Genomic DNA, 16,056 nt, shown 5'->3' with positions numbered 1-16,056 from the left:
AAAGGTAAAAAATTATCTGCTTCATCCAACCTTGGCCTGTTTACTGTGGCAGGTGGGAACACCACTTTGTGACTGAAACACGCAAAAAAAATTACAAAAACTTTTGCAAAGATGATTCCACTCTCTATCAGCACATGAAATATGTGCATACTTATGGATAACAGGAAATTCAGTAGACCTTAAAGACAAAGAGACTTTTTTGTGAAAGAATTAGTAGATAATATTTCCAAATACCAGCCCTGAGTGAAACAAAGACTGACAAATGAAGACCAGCTTACTGCTGTCGGAGCTGGATACCCATTTTTCTGGAGTCACCACAGCAGTGGGGAGCATCATGAAATTGGTCTAGGTTTTGCAATAAAAACTAATCTAGTCAACATGCTTGCCTGCCACCCCAAAGGAGTGACTGACTGGCTCACGACAATGTGATTCCTACTTACAGGAAAGCACTACACCATGATGAGTCCTGATAGAGTCAAAGAAAAATTTTATGAAGACCTGGAGACCTTCATCATCAATGTGCTGAAAAAGGACAAGCTTGTAATTCTGGGTGTCTTGAACTCTGTCTTTAACATCAGAGTAGGCATAGGTTATCAGACATGGCAGAGAGTCTTTGGGAGAAATGGAGTTTAAAACCACAACAGCAATGGTTACTTACTACTGAAGACTTGGGCATCTCATGACTTTCTCATCACTGTCTTCTATTTACCTAAATTCAATAAAACATCATGGATGTACCCTTGCAGCAAACATTGCCATTTAATAGACTATGTGATTGTAAGGAGAAGAAATAGTATGTGAGAGTGATGAAGGCAATGTGTGGTGCAAAGTGCCAGACTAACTTATCTTCTGCAAGGTAAATATTCATATTCAACAAAAGCAGTGGCCCCAAGGCCAGATAACTACCAGAAAACATGGTGTCAACAAATTAGAGTACTTCTCTGAGCCAGAACAGTTTGTTGCTAACTTGGAGGAAAAGCTAAGCCAAAACAAAGTTGGCAATAGTGGAGCAGAAAAGGAGTGGGCCTGCTAGGTCTATGTCCCAAAGACACAAAAAAAAGGGAAAAGGACCTATTTGTATAAAAATATTTGTAGCAGCTCTTTTTGTGGTGACTAAGAACTGGAAATCAAAGAAATGCCCATCAGTTGTGGAATGGTTAAACAAGCTGTGGTATACGATTTAAATGGAATATTATTGTGCTGTAAGAAATGTCAAGCAGGATGGTTTCAGAAAAAACTGAAAAGATTTACATGAACTGATGCATAGTAAAATGAACAGAACCAGAAAAATGTTGTACATAGTAAAGCAATATTGTTCAATGAAAAATTGTGAATGACTTAGCTTTTCTCAGCAATACAATGATCCAAGACAACCTCACAGAACTAATGATGAAGCATACTATCCACTTTCAGAGAAAGAACTGACATTGATTGAATACAGACTGAAGGGTGCTATTTTTCACTTTTTTTTATTCCAGTCTTCTTGTACAAACTATTGTGAAAATGTTTTATTACACACGTATACCCTATATCTGATTGTTTACTGTCTCGGGGAGGGAGGAATAAGGGAGAGGCAGAATTTGGAACTGAAAATTTTAAATAAAAATGTTAAAAAATTTAAAAAGAAAAGGAAAGGCGTAGGCAGCTTTCAGAGATTTGTTATGTAGCATTGCATTCACTCATCTGGGCCAGAACACTCATAAACATCAAGATCAATTTGATGAAAATGATGGGGAAATTCAGAGTTGCTAAACAAAAAGCAAGAACTCCACTATTTAGTGTGGAACACTAAAACTATCCAGCAGGATAGTTTATTCATCTCTAAGAAGGCAGTATTTAATTCCATCAAAAGCAAAGTGCATATGAAGCTTGGAGAGATGCAGGATTCTTGGTCCAGTAAGAAGGCACATAAAATTCAGTTTTATGCTAATAGTAGCAAGCCAAGGCAATTTTATGATGCTCTGAAGTCTATTTATGGACCAAAGAGCTATGGTGCATCTCAACTACTCCATGCTGATGGAGCCATGTTGATTAGTGATAAGGACATGATCCTGAGGAGATGGGATGAACACTTCTATAGTGCTCTCAACAGACCATCATCAATCAGTGCTGAAGCCACTGATCATATACATCAGGTTTAAGTCAATTCCTCTCTAGTCAAACTTACAACTTACAAGAAGAGGTTTTGAATTCCATTAGACTCCTCTCCTATGGCAAAGCAAGTAGTGCTGATTCTGTTCCAGCAAACTTTATAAGATAGGAGATCCACTGCTCATAAAAAGCTGACTAAAATTTGCCAGGTTATATGAGAAGAAGTTATCCCCCAGGAGTTCAAGAATGCCTCCATTGTCCATCTCTTTTAAAGAAAAAGGAAATAGGTTATCCTGTGACAATCACACCAGGAGCTCTCCCTCTTAATCATTGCTGTCAAGAATCTTACCAGTCTTCCTTAATAGACTGATCCTTCACCTAAAAGATGGTAATCTACCCAAGAGCCAATGTGGCTTCAGAAAGAGCCAAGAAATTATCAGTGTGGTGTTTGCTTCCTGACAACTCCAGGTGACTTGTCCCAGTCATATAGTAAGTTTTGTGATGGCACACTTGCACAGGTTCTGGATAATGGATGGTGCCCTTGAGCTTCCTCAGTCACCAATGAAGGGAAGCAGGTCTGTGTGCTTGCTCTCATGATCTTTAGCATGATGTTTTCTGCCATATTGTCAGATTCTTCAATGAGAATGAAAAAAGTATCAATATCACTACTGCACTGAAAGTAAATTTTTTAACTTGAAAAAGTTACAAGCCAAAACTAAAGCGCAGGGAGAGTTGGTGCATGATTTTTTATTTGCAGATGATTGTGCATTCTGTGTAACCCCTGAAGCTGAGATACAACAGAATATGGATTGATTCTCTGCTACTTTGGCTAATTTCAGTCTAAAAACTAACATCAAGAAATCAGAAGTTCTCTATTAGCCAGCACCAAACCATCTATATGTGGAATTATCTAAGTAAATCAAGAAATTTTTAATACTATGGATAGCTTGGCAGTATACTTTCCAGAGATGTATACATAGATGATGAGGTTGATGTAGGCATTACCATAGTTAGCTCAGTGTTTGGGAGGTTCCAAAAGAAAGTATAGGAGAGAAGGGTTATTAGACTGACTATCAAACTGAAGGTCTACAGAACCTTTTTACTGAACTCATTGTTGTATGCCTGTGAAACCTGGGCAGTATACTAGCTTTATGACAGGAAATTGAATTACTTCCATTTGAATTGTCCTAGGAAGATTCTGAAGATCACCTGACAGGATAAGGTACCAGTCACTGAGGTCCTTTCTTGAACTAAGCTGCCAAGCATTCAAATTCTGCTTCAGGGAGCACAGCTCTGATGGGCTGGTCACATTATTCAAATGCAAAACATATGCTTGTCAAAAAGACTATTTTATGGAAAACTCACACAGGGCCAGTGTTCACATGGTAGTCAGAAAAAGTGATACAAGCACACTCAAAGTCTCTGCACAGAATTTTGGAGTTGATTGTGAGACATGGGAGATGCTGGGAAAGGAATGCCTATCAGGGCGTGCTCACATTAGAGAAGGTGCTGTGCTCTATGAGCAAAGCAGAATTGCAATAGCTCAAAAGAAACATGAGACACACAAATTTGGAGACCTCTTCCCCCCACAAATGGTCATACAAATTATTTGGGCATGACCTGTGGTAGAACCTTTCAAGCTTGTATTGGTCTGATCAGCCACAGCCAGACACACTTAACCCCAGCATAGTAAGAAAGGGCAACTAATCACTGGAAGCCCCCTTATCCCTTTGCAGAGTCTTCATGAGGTTCCTCTCAGGTGCAGCTCTCTCCTGAGCTCTGACAATTGCTAGAGTCCATAGACAGTACTTCTATCTGTTACAAGAGGTCATGATCCTTGAAGCTAGTGCCATCAACCTTGGCTATCTGTTGACATTCATGCCTTTGTTATCAGCTACCAGTACTCTGTTGGTCACTGCTACTACCTCTAGTTGCTAGGAGGGCTTCTAAATAGGCCTCTGAATCTCCCAAACTCATATGGTTTCACGGGGCACTCTGCTCTCAGAGAATTCATTCACCTAAGATCAGAAAAGAATAAACATCAAATTAACTGAGGTACTATATGCTCACAGACACATGGCAGCCAAGTGGAAACAAATAGTCAGCTGCCATTCACCCAACCAGTAGTTCCCATCGTTCCTTGCCTCACTAGCCACGAAGAACAAAAAAGAAGCCAAGATAGGCAGATTTTCCCTTTTGTATGTCCACTCAATTCTGGCTCTGTATCTCTTGAGTTATTGATTCTTCTATCTCCATAGCCAATTAGAAGACTTTTCATCATCACATATAGCAGCCCTTCCATCACATATGGCTCAAAATAAACTTGCAAAATTCCTTATGTTCAATTGGAACCAATTGGGGAATATTTGTGCTGTCTCTGTATAACCCATGAGGGAAGAGTAAATCTGAACATGATCTAAGGACTCGGTCCTCCTTGGCCAGTCTCTCCATGAGTCATGAGAAAAAGTTATAAAACAATACAAGGAAAGACATTGTAGAGAGAAATCTGAATTGGATGAATCACATATGTAGGGATCTTAGAGGTCATCCAGTCCAACTCCCTTGTGCAGATGAGGAAACTGAGTCTCATTAAAGTTAAGCGATTGGCACAAAGTCTCACAGGTAGTAAATGATAATACTAAAATTCAAACCTAGGTTGTCTCATTCCAAACCCTACATTTCTTTCCAAGGCATCACATAGTCTCTTTGTAGATGAGATAGAGGGGGATTTTTTCCACTAAGAGGCTTCAAAACTGATTGAGTGACCAGATCCAAAGAGTATAGTGTTAAATGAGTCCATACAAAACTGGAGTGAGGTTTCTAGGGGACCGCTTGAGAAATCAGTCCTTGACCTTTTGTTGTTCAGCATTACTTCAGTGATTTAGATCAGGGTTCAGCAAAGTACTCCCCATGGGCCAAGTCCAGCCCAGTGACCTTTTGTGTATGGCCTGAAAGCTAAATAAAGTGTTTTTGTATTTTAAAATGTAAAAGCCGTTCTGAGCTTAAGAGCTGTCCAGCTCCCCCAACTTAGAGGAAGGCAACGGTGAAATGTTTATCAAAATTGCACATTATACAGGCTAGGAGAAATGTCCAACACTAATTAAACAAATTGGAATCCCCAAACAACTCAACAGACTAAACAGACCAATAGAAACTAATAAGGTGAAATTTGGAAGAGAATATGTCATGGCTTACATTTGAGTTTTCAAAAAAAAATGTTACAAGCAGAGAATGGGTGAGGTATGGCTAACCAACAGTTCTTAAATAAAGGAATTGGGTCATTTAGAGAACTATAAAGCTCAATGTTAGTCAACAATAGGAATTTTCAGGAAAAAAGTAGCCAGTGGGATTCTCAGAGGATCAAAGACATAGTGAGTGCTGGAAGGGACCTCTGAGGCTATTTTAAAAATATATATTTTTAAAACAACTGCTCTCTCAGCTCTGAAAGTAGACTATATGTGGTTGCTATAGCTTCATTCTGAATTGATCATACACAGAATGGACTCTGCAGTTCATGTCATTTATTCTCTGCTGAAGTCAATTATAATATTTTATTCTAATAAACAAACAACAACAACACCTTAAAGAAAAGGAAAATTTTTTATTATTTGTCCAGATATCTTGCTGAACCATTCTCCCACATCTACAGTGATTTGCCAAAAGTTATCTGCAATCTCATTTAAAGCACACTCTTTTCTTTAAAGTTGTACTGGAAAAGTCAAGATGTATGATCATCACAATCACACTCTACATTACATCCTCAGAAAAGTTTGTGATCATATATATCCAAATATGAGAGTAGCTAGGTGAGCCCAGTAGAGAGGACTGATCCTGGAGACAGGAAAGGCTTTGCTCAAATTTAACTTTAGACCCTTACTAGCTGTGTGACCCTGAAAAGTCACTTACTCTCTGTTTGTCTCAGTTTCCCCACCTGTAAACTGGGGATCATAATAGCCCCTACCTCCCAGGGTTGTTGTGAAAATATAATGAGATGATTATAAGTAGCTTAGCACAGTATATAGGAAGTGCTACATAAATGTTAACTATTGTTGTTGTTAGCTTGTGATCCTGAGTAAGTCACTTAAACTCTGTCTGCCTCAACTCTCTCTTCTGTCAAATAGGTATAATAATATCAGCAGCCTCCCAGGATGGTTGTGAGGATATAATGAGATAATATTTGTAAATAATTTTGTAAACCTTAAGGTATATACAGATGTTATTTATTATTATCATCATCATCATCATCCTTAGACATCCTTTCAGCTCCTTTTGATGTGTTGTCTTCTCCCATTAGAATACAAGCTGATTGAGAAAAGGGACTACTTTTCACTTAGCATTTGTATCTTTAGTGAAACATGCAATAAGCACTTAATAAATGCATATTTCCCAGACATTGGAAGTCATTGGATAGTGGAATGTCACTTCTTGAAATAGATTGAGTAGGGATGGAACCAAGATGGCAGAGTAGAAAGACACACATACTCTAGCTCTTCCCCCACAGCCCATAAAATACCTGTAAAAAATGACTCTCAACAGATTCTAGGGCAGCAAAAGCCACAGAACAACACAGTGAAAGAGATTTCCAGTCCAAGGCAGCCTGGAAGGCCAACAGGAAAGGTCTATCGTACCAGATGCAGAGCAGAGCACAATCCAGCCTTGGTCATGCAGCAGCGTTGGGAGAAGCAGGGTTGGAGCAGTCCTCAGGGGTGGAATTCCCAACAGCAGCAACAGTTCTCAGATCCCTCAACCCACAAATGCCAAAGGCAGCTTCAAAGGTCAGTGAGAAAGTTTTTTCACCTTGGTGAAAAGGGAGCAGGGTCCTCCCCTAGCCCCAGCCCCAGGCAGAGGCAGCAGAAGCATTCATTTGTGGAGCCCTCCGCCTAAAGTCCCTGGGAGAATTGAGCAGCTGATCTGAATCTCAGTCACAAGCTCAGCTGGGAGTAAACTCCTCTCCCTTGATTGTGCCATCTTGGAGGAACTGAGAACTTTCAGGTCCCCAGAGTATACCTTCCTCTCGACAAAGGATTCAAAAGACAAGTAACTGGCTAGGAAAATGCCCAAAAAAGGGGGAAAAAATAAGACTTTAGAAGGTTACTTTCTTGGTGAACAGGTATTTTCTTTCATCCTTTTGAATGGGGAAGAACAATGCATACTGTCAGAGGAAGTCAAGGCTTCTACATCCAGTACCTCCAAAATAAATATGACATGGGCTCAGGCCATGGAAGAGGTTGAAAAGCAAGTCAACAGCTTGCTAACAGAGACCCAAAAAAATGCTGAAGAAAATAACACCTTTAAAAATAGGCTAACTCAATTGGCAAAAGAGGTCCAAAAAGCCAATGAAGAAAAGAATGCTTTAAAAAGCAGAATTAGCAAAATGGAAAAGAAGGTTCAAAAGCTCACTGAAGAAAATAGTTCTTTAAAAATTAAAATGGAGCATTCTTTTCCTCATTGACTTTTTGGACCTCTTTTGCCAATTGAGTTAGCCTGTTTTTAAAGATGTTCCCATAAACCAGCTCCCTTCAACAAAATCACAAACAGGCTCCCTTGCTCACAATATTTGCTGCCTTTTCCAGTTCTAACTGCTCTCTAACTAACTTCCTTTCAGCTCTACTCTAGCTCCATCCCTTCCTGTTCCATGTGACTTAAGTAGGTCACATGGGCTTATTAATGGACGCGAAAGATCTTCCCATTAACAAAATTACATTAACAATAAGAAAAATGCATTATCAATACAGAACTATGTGAAAAGTGTCACTTTCTATACAAGGAACACTAAAATTCTCTAGGGATCCCCCCAGCATAGGTGATCCCCATAGACTTCCAAGCCATTTCTTCTGGGTCCCTTACTATGAAATTCTCCCCTTGCTACCACCAGGGCAAACCAAATAAAATTGCAAACTCCCCCATCAGGACAATGAGACAAATAGGTTCATTTAGCCAAGAATAACAACCACCTATGAATTTGAGGGCCAGGCACTTTCACCATGCACAGTTGGAGAGTGCTTTTACAAAATGTAAGCAGTCTAGATTTGCTTAAATGCAAATTGCTACTAGACAGTAGCAATCTAGAGGTTCCAGATTTCCACCTTAAATTTAATGTCAATACTTATGCAGGACTCAGTATAGAAAACATATCAGTATATCAATCTTATGCAGAATTCAATGATATAAAAAGTATCAGTACTTAGCAGTCAATCAATCAAAAAAGAAATATTCACAAAATTATGCCAATGGAACTGAGATGTGAATGAGCATTCACCAAAAAAAAAACTATACATTTACAGCCTAAAGTTTTTGTTTGTTTGTTTGTTTTTTTGCCAAATTTCTCTAGGATTTCATAGTCTGGAGTATCATAAAAATCCAAAATCCAGAATCTCTTCAGAGGTCCTGACAAAAGCAAAGGGGAAAATTCATACCTGATAAGGCTCCATATGTAACACAGACCACTGGGCTCTCACTGCCTGAAGGCCAATTATGTTCAGTTTAACCCTTCCCCTAGGGTTCTCCACTACCCTTAAGGGAATGGAGAGGTGTACAGGCCAATGATGAGGAACCTGCAGCCTTTAGGCCACATGTGGCCCTCTATGTCCTCAAGTATGACACTTTGCCTGACAGGTCCTTGCCTGAGGACCTAGAGAGCCACATGTGGTGTCAAGGGTTTCCCCGCACCAGTGTAGGCCCTCTGCCTATGGCTCCAGTCCCCACCAATATTATTCTCCCAATTGTAGGGAGATCCCCTGCACCCCAGCTCCACTAGCCATGAACTGTCAAATTAGCTTTTACATAGAATATTTATTTCAGAACATATAATCACAAATATACAAACTAACTCCCTTAACACTGAAGCAATTTTTCTAAAGCACAGGTCAGCTCATATCTCACACACACACACACACACACACACACACACACACACACACACCCCTTAATCAGTAAATTTCAGCGGCTTCCTGTTGCCTCCAGAATCAAACATACAATGTTCTGTCTGATATCCAAAGCCTTTCACATCCCAGTGCCCTCCTACTCTCCAGTCTTCTCATACCTTACTCCCTAACACATATTCTTAGATCCAGACTCCGACCTCCCAGCTCTTCCACAAACATTTTTTTGTTTTGGTCATTTTGGTCATTTTCACAGATTGTCCCCCATGCCTGGTATTCTCTCTTCCCCTTCCCTCTTTCTTCTGACTTTCTTAGATTCCTTTAGGTCCCAAGTAAAGTCTCATCTTTTGCTGGCAGCTTCTCTGACCCCTGTTAATTCTAGTACCTTCCCTTTGTTAATTATTTCCTTTGTATACGTCTGTTTGCATGATATCTCCTCTATTAGACTTAGGCTCCTTGAGCTCAAGGACTGTCTCTTTCCTGTTTTTGCCTCCCCAGCACTCAGCACAGTGTCTGGCACATGGGAGATGTTTCACGAGTGTTTATGAACTCATTGACCATAATCCTTTTCTGTCACTGCACCGCCTCAGTTGACCTCTGGGGAGGGGAAAGGGATAGGTTCACAGCTTAGCTCAGTTCCCATAGAGAACAATCCCCATTCCAAGTCCACAATTCCTCTCTGGCTGATATCCCAGGTCCCCTGAGTTCTCTGTAGGCTTCTGTGCCAGGCTAACTGGTTGCACCACTCTACCTGCAATCCTGCCTTCAAGGTCCCTGGGGCTCAAACTCCTGGTCCCATGAGGATCACCTCTGGCACTTGAAACTGAGGAGGACAAGTGCACAACAGAAAACACTGCCAGGATTGTTTCTCAGATCCAGGGAAGGAACACTTCGGTTCATGGCAACTTCTGGAGGCACCAGACAAAAATGATCAGAAAGAGATCCGCAGAAGGACAGCAGCTCAGTCTTGACCATTTTAAAGACTTTGCGATCGTCAAGAGAACATCTCCACCCTCATGTTAGGGGACGCAGCAGGCTCCACAATAAGCAAGCTAAGCATTCTCAGAAGGCCCCTCAAGGGTGTCTCCATGTTAGGAGAAGCAGATAAGCCCTCAGAAACCAGGATTATTATTATTAAGGTTAATACTTTCATTTAATTAATTATTAACATTATTAATAATAGTAATATTTATACAACCCGTACTGTTTGTCAGGCATTGTACTAAGCACTTTCTATAATTATTATCTCATTTGATCTTCACAACAACCCTGGGAGGTAGGTATTCTAACCTCCATTTTACAGATGAAGAAACTGAGGCAAACAGAGGTTAAGTTACTTTCCCAGGGTCACACAGCAAGGAATAAATGTAAAAACACCAGTAGAGGTTCTCAGAACCATGACTTGGAGAGGATTATTGCCTAAAAGGTACAGAGATCTTGGGTAAGGAGGAACATGAAGTGCTCAACAAACTATGGACTTACAATTTTTTCTCAAGCAATATCCTCAGCATTTATTAGTAGCCATGAGAGCTATTCAGTGCTTTTCATGATGAGCAAGCTTGGAGCTTATTACAAGCATCATCTTCTATCACTTGTCATTGCTACTATTATTTTGCTGTTGTTCAGTCGTTTTCAGTTGTGTCTGACCCTCTGTGACCCCATTTGGAGTTTTCTTAGCAACAATACTGGAGTGGTTTGCTGTTTCCTTCTCTGACCCATTTTACAGGTGAGGAAACTGAGGCAGGCAGGGTTAAATGACTTGCCCAGGATCACACAGTTAGTAAGAGTCTAAGGTCAGATTTGAACTCAGGAAGATGAGTCTTTCTGACTCCAGGCCCAGTGCTCTATCCACTACGGTGCCACCTAGCTGCCCTGAGAGATCAGACACTTAGCTCTATATTCCAGGACTTCCATAATCTGGTACAACTTTATAATATATACTCTCCTCCATGTTCAGTCCAAATGGACAACTTGCTGCCTCTATGGCACACCCTCCACATGGTGTGCTTTTGCTCCCACTGTATCCCTCAAATCTTCCCTCTCCCCCTTTCTCTGTTGAATTCCTCCCAGGCTTAGAAAGCCCATCTGTCCTGTGCCTATGAGGGGGACCAACCACTCCCTGGACAGAGAGGAGCAGCACTCTGGAGATGCTTCCTTTTCCTGGGTTTCCCATTAGAAGAGAACGTCCTTTATTGTTGTGAGTCTCCTATGTCCCTGAGGACAGGATACAATTACTCCCTCATCTTTCATTTTGAAATATTCACCAGAGGGAAACCATGTGGTGGGACAGGGGACATTTTGCAGTAAATAAAGAAGCCTGACTCTAGGTTAGTCCTGCTCAGGGTTTTCTCATTCTTTCTAAGCCTGCCATTTAGGTTTTTCTCTCAATGGGCCTGATCATCTCCACTGAAGTCTTCCTCCAATATTTCACTGTACTACAGAAGCACAAAGGATTGTCTTTTTTTCAAAAGAAAAAAATTTGAATAGACACCAACATAAAAAAATTATACAAAATAGTATAGCCATTTGGGGCAGTGAGGTAATATTGGATTTAGAGTCAAGTTCAAATCCCAACCTTGCCATGGGGCAAACTTTAACAAATCAAAACCACTCATTGCCTATTTTCCAATATGTAAAATGAGCAAGGTTGGAATTGATGAGCGCTAATGTTCCCAAACTGGGAGGGAAATGATTATTTCCCCCTCATATCAATAACCAATTTTTGCATTAGGTCCAGGACTTTTTTTCAAAGCCTGAGGTTATTCAGTCTCTGAAGGACATTGCTGATAAAGAGACTGAATTAATTCTCCTCCATCTTGGTCAGACCCCACCCAATTTTATAAAGAATTTAATCTAAGGTGGGGAAGTCCATTGTACTCTGCACAGGTTTGGGTGAGGTTAAATTCTTTGATTAGATTGTCCAAGGCTGAACAATTTAGAAGTAAATGGCATAATCAGTTACATTCCCCAGCCCCTCATTAGACTAGGTCCACCTCTACTGTAATATTCATTCTCCCTCATCAGTTGTTAACCAGTCAGAGTTGATTGCCACCATTAGGAACACCCACTCTTCCAAGGGCATCTAAACTGTGAGCCTGTCACCATATTTAGCCTTTAACATTTGAGAGTGTCCCTGACCTTTTGATTAATAAAATTATAACATTATTAATAAAATGACTAATTGCCCAGAAACTACGACTCTCGGACTTTTTAAATGTCACAGCTGGATCTCAGGCAAGGGATGTTCAGAGCTCTTTTGCCTTCTAGAAAGCATGATGACTTCACTGCTAGCAGGAAAGTAGGACAAAGAGTGCCAGGCACACCCAGTTCTTTTCTAGTCTTGCTAAGGGAAGCTGGGACTGCGTGAACCACAAAGGGACAGGATAAAGTCTGAAAGAAGTGAGAGTAGACAGTTCAGAGAGTGGCAATTCAGGCAGAAACAAGTTTGAAAGACTGCCAGGGCTTATGGCTTTCTCTAGCAGCTGGGGTCTTAATCACAACAGAACCAAAAGAGCATTAGGGACTATATGTTAAAGTCGATGCATTAATTTTTCTGTATAGTGGCTGAAACTCAATAGAACGCCAGAAGGTGGCAGCAGAAGACCCATAAATCACAGCCCACCAATGGACATGAGCAGGGGCAGTCCAATAACTTTGGCGCTTTTAAAGTGGCTATCCCTGTTACATAAGCCTCCGGGTTACCCTGACTTGCTTCAAAACCCAGCTCAGGTCTCAGTAACAGATCTGTCACAATCCCCCTAGCTGCTAGACCCTTCTCTCAAATTACCTTGTATCTGCCCTTATTTTTCTTTGTCGTTAGGGCTTATGGAAAATTATGTCAAAATTTGGTTACCCAAAGAAGTTCATCAGTATTGTACATCATTTTCATGATGGCATGTTTACCCAAGCTCTGGATAGAGGACAAAGCTCTTGTGCCTTCCCAGTCACCAACTGAGTGATACAGGGCTGTGAGCTTGCTCCCATGCTTTTTAGCATGATGTTTTCAGCCATGTTGTCAAATGTTTTCAATGAGGATGAACACAGCATCAAGGTCAGCTACCTTACTGACAGCAAGTTCTTCAATTTGAAAAGGCTACAAGCCAAGACTAAAGTGGAGGGAGTGTTGGTGCATGATTTTCTGTTTGCAGGTGATTGTGCATTCAATGCAGCCTCTGAAACTGAGATGCAATAAAGTATGGATCAATTCTCTGCTGCCTGTGTTCATTTTGGCCTAATAATTAACACCGAGAAGACACAGGTGCTCCATCAGCCACCACCACACCATCCATATGTGGAACCATCGGTTACAATAAATGCAGAAGTTTTGAATGCTGTGGATAAGTTCACTTACCTTGGTAGTGTACTTTCCAGGGATGTACACATTGACAATGAGGTTGATGCATGCATTGTCAGAGCTAGCCATTTCCTTCTCCAACTCATTTTACAGATAAGGAAACTGAGGCAAACAGGGTTAAGTGACTTAATCAGGGTCACACAGCTAGTTAGGGCCTGAGGTTGGATTTGAACACAGGAAGATGAATCTTGCTGAATCCAGGCTTGTGTTCTGGTACTACCTTGCTGCCCCAAATGTAGAGTGGTAAGCATTTAATAAGCCAGTCTACTGGCTGATTCTGCTAGACAAATTTGTTCTCTGGCCACGTGTGATCTCTGTGTCTTCCTTCTCCCCTAAGAGATGCCAATGTAAGTACTCTAACAAGTCTGAAGCCATACCTGTTCTCTGCTCAAATTCTCTCCCCTACTGGCGCAGGAGTATTCTGTAGGAGAATACAAAAGTGTCCTGAGCACACAGAAGGTGAAAGGCTCTTCCTTATCTTTTATTTTGCTGAGGTAGATTTTGAAATCATCCATGAATCACAGATTCTCAGGAGCTAAAAGGGACTTAAGAGGCATTCTAATCCAACTCATATCTGAAAAAGAATTCCTTGCAGTTCTGTGTGCTTGATCAATTTAGATGTTTTGGTTGCCTCATCACCCTGTTGACAACTGATAGAGGATTTGCAGTCCATCAAAACCCTTGGATCATTTTCTGATGAACTGCTGACTTGTTACATCTCCCCCCAGCTTGTACTTGTTAAACAGTTTTCAGAATCAGAGTATAAGACTTTATATTTATCCTGATTAAGTTTCATTTCATTAGATTCAGAACAATGTTCTAGTCTGTCAAAATCTTTTTGGATCCAGACTGTTATCTAGAATGTTAGATGTACTTCCCAGCTTCTGTTATCTGAAAATTTGCTCCACATTCCATCTATGCCTTTATCCAAGTTGCTGCTGAAATAATGGCATAGGGTCAAGAAAAGATCCCTGAGGCACTCTTAGATCTCTGCAGTTAGTAATATTCTCTCCTGCCCCATAGCTCTCCTCATAAAAGCATTTTGATTTTATAGCCATGTAAGGGGGAGACTAGTCAATGGATAGCCAGTCCTTGGAATATGTGCACTGTTCTGTGTTCTCTACCTACTGCAGATTATCTGTGTGCAAGTTTTTGAGCCTCTGGAAATGTATGAGGGGACAGGGCCTGCTCCCCAGTTCAGAACAGGCACAAGTGCCCATTATTTCCTGTTAGCTTATTGTAGGTGATGAAAAACTTATTAATTGACTTCTGAGCCAGAATTCAGTATGAATACAAAAGGCATGAACAGTTGAAAGCTCCCTCTTTCCCAGTGGCTGTAAAGTTAAAAGGAAGAAAAACTGATTAAAGATTCCAGGAGCGGGAGAGGTAGCAGCCTCCAACTGCCTTATCTCCTCACACAATCCACCATGTGGCCATGACCACATGGCACCTCAATTTCTCTCTCTGTTGTGTTTCTTCTTTGTTTTTGTTTTTTTAGTTTATAGTGCAGTTTAATCCATTTATTGTTTTTGTTTTTTTTTCTTTTTTAAATTATTTATTTATTTATTTTCAGTTATCAACATTCATTTCCACAAGATTTTTAGTTCCAAACTTTCTCCCCATCTCTCCCCTCCCCCCACCCCAAAACACCTGCATTCTGATTACTCGTTTCCCCAATCTGCCCTCCCTTCTATTATACCCCTCCCTTCCCTTATCCCTATCTTCTCTTTTGTCCTATAGGGCAAGATAAATTTCTATACCCCTTTACCTGTATTTCTTGTTTCCCAGTTGTATACAAGAACAATACTCAACATTTGTTCCTAAAACTTTGAGTTCCAACTTCTTTCCCTCCCTCCATCCCCACTCATCCCCACTGAGAAGGCAAGCAAATCAATATAGGCTATATATGTGCACTTTTGCAAAAGACTTCCATAATAATCTTGTTGTGAAAAACTAACTGTATTTCCCTCCATTTTATCCTACCCCTCATTTATTCTGTTCTCTCTTTTGACCTTGTCCATTGACCTTGTCCATCCCCAAAAGTATTTACGTCTAATTACTCCCTTCTATCATCCCCCCACCCCACTTATCACATTCTCCCCTACTTTCCTGTAGTGTAAGATAGATTTTCATACCAAATTGAGTGTGCATGTTATTCCCTCCTTAAGCCAAATCTGATGAGAATAAGATTCACTTTTTCCCTCTCACCTCTCTCCTTTCCCCTCCATTGTAAAAGCTTTTTCTTGCCTCTTTTATGAGAGATAATTTGCCCCATTCCATTTCTCCCTTTCTCCTCCCAATATATTCCTCTCTCACCTCTTAATTTTATTTTTTTAGATATCATCCCTTGCTATTCAACTTACCTTGTGCCCTCTGTCTATATATGCATGTGTATGTGTGCGTGTATGTGTGTGTATAATCCCTTCAACTACTCCAATACTGAGAAAAGTTTCAAGAGTTATAAATATTATCTTTCCATGTAGGAATGTAAACAGTTCAACTTTAGAAAGTCCCTTATGATTCTTCTTTCCTGTTTACCTTTTCATGCTTCTCTTGTTTCTTGTGTTTGAAAGTCAAATTTTCTTTTCAGCTCTGGTCTTTTCATCAAGAATGCTTGAAAGTCCTCTATTTCATTGAAAGACCACTTTTTCCCCTGAAGTATTATACCCAGTTTTATTGGGTAGGTGATTCTTGGTTTGAATTCTAGTTCTTTTGACTTCTGGAATATCA

This window comes from Notamacropus eugenii, chromosome 1, assembly GCF_028372415.1.
Source record: "Notamacropus eugenii isolate mMacEug1 chromosome 1, mMacEug1.pri_v2, whole genome shotgun sequence".
In the NCBI taxonomy this organism is placed as follows: Eukaryota; Metazoa; Chordata; class Mammalia; order Diprotodontia; family Macropodidae; genus Notamacropus; species Notamacropus eugenii.
Note: the sequence above shows the minus strand (reverse complement) of the source record.